This window comes from Peromyscus leucopus, unplaced genomic scaffold, assembly GCF_004664715.2.
Source record: "Peromyscus leucopus breed LL Stock unplaced genomic scaffold, UCI_PerLeu_2.1 scaffold_573, whole genome shotgun sequence".
Taxonomy (NCBI): Eukaryota; Metazoa; Chordata; class Mammalia; order Rodentia; family Cricetidae; genus Peromyscus; species Peromyscus leucopus.
The window spans coordinates 279,312-285,311 of record NW_023505479.1 but is presented as its reverse complement, the minus strand read 5'-3'; positions in this window follow the sequence as shown (position 1 = coordinate 285,311).

The following is a 6,000-nucleotide window of genomic DNA, read 5'->3' as shown; positions in this document are numbered from 1 at the left end:
GAAAGGTACCAAGCCATGTGGCTAAACATAAATAAGAATTATGGGTTAATTTAAGTGTAAGAACTAGTCAATAGTTTATCCTGAGCTAATGGCCGAGCAGTTTTAATTAATATAAGTCTCTGTGTGTTTACTTGGGTTCAAGTGACTGCAGGACTGGCAGATGAGAGAGATTTGTCCTGACCATGGGCCAGGTGGGACACAGAAAAACTTCAGCTACATCCTCCCCTTTGTTGAGGTATACTTGGCAAATAAATTTGTGTCAGCTTAAAGCACTCAGTGTGGTGAATAGATACCTATATATCATCAAGGGACAATTACAACCATTGATTAGCAAATCCCTCCCTTCAGGTACCATATTCATTTTGTTGATGTGAACTCTTAAGATCAACTCTCACCTTAAACACTGCAGGTATCACTGTCTGTAACCACCTCACTGATCTTTCCATTCTCAGAACTTTCTTTCCATGGGCCCACAATGCCTCACCCTTGCCTCGCAACCCCCTGAGCCACACAGTGTATTTATTCCTTTTGACCCAGGTGCTACTGCTTACCTTTGGTATGGGAAAGAAGAGTACACATCTTATTTCAGGATGATACAATAGTCCCTGACAACACTTTTGTTGCTTTGGGGCAATACTCTCCTTTTAATATTAGACATAGATGTATGTAGTGATATAGACGTGTAAATATAGACATACTACATTATAGCCTAGTGCTTGGTTATTTCAAAATCATAGAGCAGGCTGGAGAGATGGCCCAGAGGTTAAGAGCACTGGCTGTTCCTCCAGAGGTCCTGAGTTCAATTCCCAGCAAAGATGGTGGCTCACAACCATCTGTAGTGAGATCTGGTGCTCTCTTCTGGTGTGCAGGCATACATGCAGGCAAAACACTGTATACATACTAAATAAATAAATCTTAAAAAAATTCTTTAAAAAAACCATAGAGCTTATCAATCAATACTGAAGACTACTCATGAGTTTGGGAAGTTTTGACAATTATGTCAACACACATACTCCCTCCCACAATCAAGATTTGTCCCACTTTCCATCTTCCTAATGTCCCTCCTTCCCTTTCTGCCCCTTGCCCCTCTCAGGCCACTATTCAGCCCTTGCCCAAGTCTGGTGGCCCCTGATGACCTTCTCATCACTCCAGATGGAACTTCATCTCCGAGACCAGTGGTTCTCAACCTTCCTAACACTATGATCCTTTAATACAGTTCCTCATGTTGTGGTGATGCACAACCATAAAATGATTTTTGTTGCTACTTCATAACTGTAATCTTGCTACTGTTATGAATCTGTTCTCCAATGGTGTCAAAGAGGATGTGACCACAGGTTGAGAACCACAGTCCTAGACACTCACAGAAATGGAATTATACTTACAGTTCCATTTTTAAAGGAAAACAACCTGGACACACTGATGCATGGTCTTTCTGACCATAGTCCCATTGGATCATAATCATGTGTCTCTTCTCTCGTCACATCTCTAACACATCTGTCTTTGATTTTCTGTTAATGCTTGCTTTATTTTGCTAGCATATGAAAATGCCATCAGCTTTCTGCATGTTGACATTTCTGGTTTCCTTTGGCTTTTGGATACAAATAGTTTTTTTCATAAGCAAATGCATCTTTAAGATGATCATCATTGCTCTAAAATGGTTCTCTGTACCCCTCCTACAGAGTTCAAAGATCCCTTAGGGACAGACCCTAAACTGCTCAGGAAGATGGATAAAGACTGAGGATAAATATCTTCAGCAATCACTATGAGGGGTTGTATATATTTTTTCCTGCACACTTACTTACAGTCTACTTTCATGGTCTTCGGGTCCTTATTATCTATAAACCTTTAGTCTAGCAGGAGTGTTCAACCTTTTGACATTGCATTGTGATGTTGTCATCTGTGAATGTCTTGGGCCACACTCATAGCTATCTTGGGATGCACGCAGTTCCTGGGCCCTGGGTTGTGCACACCCGGCAGGGAGGGGTTCAAGTCAGCCTCTCACCAGCTGCTCTCCCTGAGCAAGCCAAGGAAGAAATGTATCAAGATTACCCAGAAATGACTCCAGCTCATGAGTTTCAGAACCTTCCCCTCAAAGAGAAGCACAGAGCACATAGAAATGGATGGCTGAGTGGGGTGGGGGGCTCATTTCTCTCCTCCAACCACATGTAAGTTGCCAGCTCTGGCATTTCTCAGGATGCCATCCTCTGGTGACTCTGCAGTGGGCCAGAGGCAACTCTTCCCTTAGGCAGCAGACACACTAAAGCCACTGCTCTCCTGTGCCCCTCTTTTCTTCTGTTTGGTCCAGCTAACCTCAAGTGATGTGCCACTGCAGTGGCCTTTTGTTCAATGACATTTTGGTAATGAGCACTGTATTGTCTTATCCTGAGTTGCTAACCCTGATGGAATAACACACATGGGAATTCAGCAGTTCTTTATTACCCATCACACACACACACACACACACACACACCTCTCAGAGTCACACATCCTGTGACCAAGATTCTGAGCACCATGCATATACTTGTCCTAAACTGGCTGGGCAGATTCTCTTACCTGGAAATTTTGGAATGGGAATAGAGAAGGGCTAGTCTGTGACTCTGTCATCAAGAAACATGGGATGGGTGTTCTGAAAGCAGAGAGAGAGAGAGAGAGAGAGAGAAGAGAGAGAGAGCAGAGAGAGAGAGAAGGAGAGCCATAGAGATGGAGGGAAATGGCCTTTTAAATACAGTTACAGAGTTACAGAATAGGAGTAAATGCAGAATGGGGAGGGCTTACACAGCAAGAGACTGAGAGAAGGGAAGGTAGATTTCCAGTTTCTGTTCCGTGACACTCCTCTAAACTTAGTGAATTTCTTGTTTTGGTTTCCGGGGTTTGGAGAAGCTTCTAGTTCCCCTATAGCAAAATGAATTCTGAATAAGCAGCAGCAGCCCGCCCTCAGGAAATCAAGTGGCACATGGCCTCACAGCTGGCCAGTCAGGGTGTGGGGACAACAGGCTTCCACCAAGCTGGGAACAAATGGGAGATGGCTACCAGTGACATGCAGCTGGGGTAGCTGGTGCAATGGGCGTCAGCTGAGTTTTCGAACTTAGCTATTCTGCTTGTGAGGCAGAGAAGTCAGGTTTTGCTGGAACCTCCCTGGGGCTCCAGCAAGGTGCACAAGAGAGATACCCAGTCTGAGGCTGACAGGCTAACGTGGATGAGGAAATCAGGTCGGTTATGCAAGCCTGCTCCTGATGCCTCTCCTGCTGGAGCTATAGGATGAGGGACCACTCAGAGTCTCCTCTGGAAGTTAATCACAGGACCGGCTGAGCTGCAGCAGTGACGCCCTGCAGCAACCTACATCGAGAACTAAATTTGGCACACCACTTATGAAACAGCGAGGTTCTGGCAACTGGAACAAGGACATAGGGCAGGGGCCAGGGGAGCTGGGGAACCCTGTGCCTTCCCAGTTGCTCCCCAGATCACCTTTGGTGCTGCATGAGGGTGGGATACCTCCTGCCACCCAGCCAAGAAGCACAGTTCAAGGCTCAGCTTGGGGATGCTCCATATCACTAACAAAGATCGGCGTGGAATTTCTCCACTGCTGCCCCGGGGCAAAACACATTAAACAGACATGGACCCAGCCCTCCGGCTTCTGCCAAAACACTTGAGACCGCAACACAGCTTAAACAACTGTGGAGGGCTACCATTCCGCTAAAGTGGCCTCCTAAGTTAAATTGATGGAGTGTCAATTAAATTTTTCTAGCCATTGTGCTATGAGAAAAAGGTTAGCCCAGAGAACAGGGTTGTTTTTGTTTGTTTGTTTGTTTTGTTTTGTTTTGTTTTTTTGACTCACATCAATGCCTAGAAGGTAGGCTGAGTCCCCCGCAAAATGCAGGCCCAAGTCCAGAGGTTGCCAGCTCCCCTCAGAAGGCTCTTGTGAACACAGCCCAGTTACTCCCCAATGTCCTCCCAGGATGGCTGGGAGGACTGTGGACAAGGAGATATCCTTGCATTAACCCCGAATCGTGTAACTGGCTAACCAGGGAAACAGTTCCAGGTACAGCAGGATTTCATCACCATGTACTTGGCTCTGTCCAGCGTTGAGCCTGACGTGGTGGGCACTTCCATCGGGAACAAGCTATGCATTGCTGCCTTGAGGTTCCCGAGTCATCCCTGTAGCTATGCCCAGACCCCTCCCCGCTGTTCTGCGGCAGATAGACCCCCGGCGGTGGGCCAGGCTGGAGGAGAAGGGGCCTTTACTTGTGACCACCTCTCCTGGTGGCGTGAATGAGAAATGCCCAACTCCCACAGCCTTGGGTGTTTGAACCCTTGGGCCCCAGTTGGTGGCCCTGTCTCGGGAGGTTTAGAAGTTGTCTTGTTGCAAGAAGCATGCCCCTGGGGGCAGACTTTTTGAGAGTCTCCAGTTTGCCTTCTCGGCTCTAATGCTCGGGGTTCAAGACGTGTGCCCTCAGCTCCTTGCTCCCGCTGCCACGCCTGCTGCTTGCTGCTCTGACTCCCCATCAAGATGGACCTCTCACCCTTCTGGAATTATACATCTGGATGAACTCATTCTTCCGTCAGTTGCTTTGGTTGTGGTATTTTATCACAGCCACAGAAAAGCAGCCAGTACTCCTCTTCAGTGGGAGCTGCTGAAGGACCTGGGCAGGTGTGTCTGTACAGGTGGCCATACTGTCAGGGAGATGTGGACTCCTGGGCAAGGGCAGGGCTGGTTGATTTCTTTTTCCTGAGTTTAAATGGGATCCGAGTGCTAGCGAGTGGATTTCGCTCTGTGGTCCAACACGGAGGACATCAGTGCCACAGCAGCCAAGAATGGACGCTCTCTCTTAGGCAGCAGAGAGGATGAGGTGCCGCTGGAAGAAAAAGTGGCAGCAGCTTAGGGGGCGAAGAAGAGAGAGGAGAGGGGGGCTGATTCTCCCCTCTCTCTCCCTCCCTCCCTCCCTCCCTCCCTCCTCCCTCTCTCCCTCACTCGCCTCTTCCTTGAGATAGGCTCTCATATAGCCCAGGCTGGCTCCAAACAGCCTATGTAGCTAAGGATGATCTTGAACTTCTGATTCTCCTGCATCCTCCTCCCAAGTGCTGGCTGGGATTACAGGCATACCATCAACATGCCCGATGTATGCAGCGCTCAGAGCGTCTCCCAGGACCTTATACCTGTTCAACTCCCTGAGCCACATCCCAGCTCCCACCTGATTTCTGGAATAGATCCCTCTGCTGGTTCTATGAAACGGTCCTGACTCCTTTCCTTTCCTCTTCTCTTCATTTCTCTTTTTTAGTAACTTTTAACTCTGAAATACAGATTCAGAAAGAATTTGCAGAGAAAGTATAGAAGACCCACATCCACTGCACTCATTTCCAATGATCCCAACTGCAGGTTTCCCCAGCAGTGTCAACACCAGGAAACTGACATTGGTCTAAAGTTTCTTCCCATTTGGCCGTCTGTGATGGCTTTCATAATGATTACCACAATAAAGATGTAAAGCTGCTGGATTCCATAAAGATTTATTTTTCCGAGATGCCATTCCCAATCCTATAACTGCCAATCTCTCCCCAACTTCTGCAACCTTGTCGTCTCGTGACTGTCTTATAAGTGGGATCATAGAGTTCGTGACCTTTGAGATGGCTTTTTTCCTCTCACTCAGAATCATTCCCTAAAGATCCATTCAAGTTGTCCGATAGTCTATTCATTTTTTATTGCTGAGCAGTGTTCCATGGATGACTACGACACATAGACAACAGCCATTCACCCATCTATTTCCAAAAAAAAAATCAAGCATATTTTCATATTTTTGCAAGATACAAAAATATTCCAAGTCATGCTTGTACAAGACTTTCCATCCTCTAGATATAATGTCTAAGAGTGCAGTTGCTCAGACCTCTGGCTGATACATGTTTAGTTAAGAAACATTCTGAAGCAGTTGTACCATTTACTTCTCCACCAGCAGAGTATGAGAGATCTAGTCTCTCTGCATTCTTACTTGAATTTGGTATTTTTAAAGC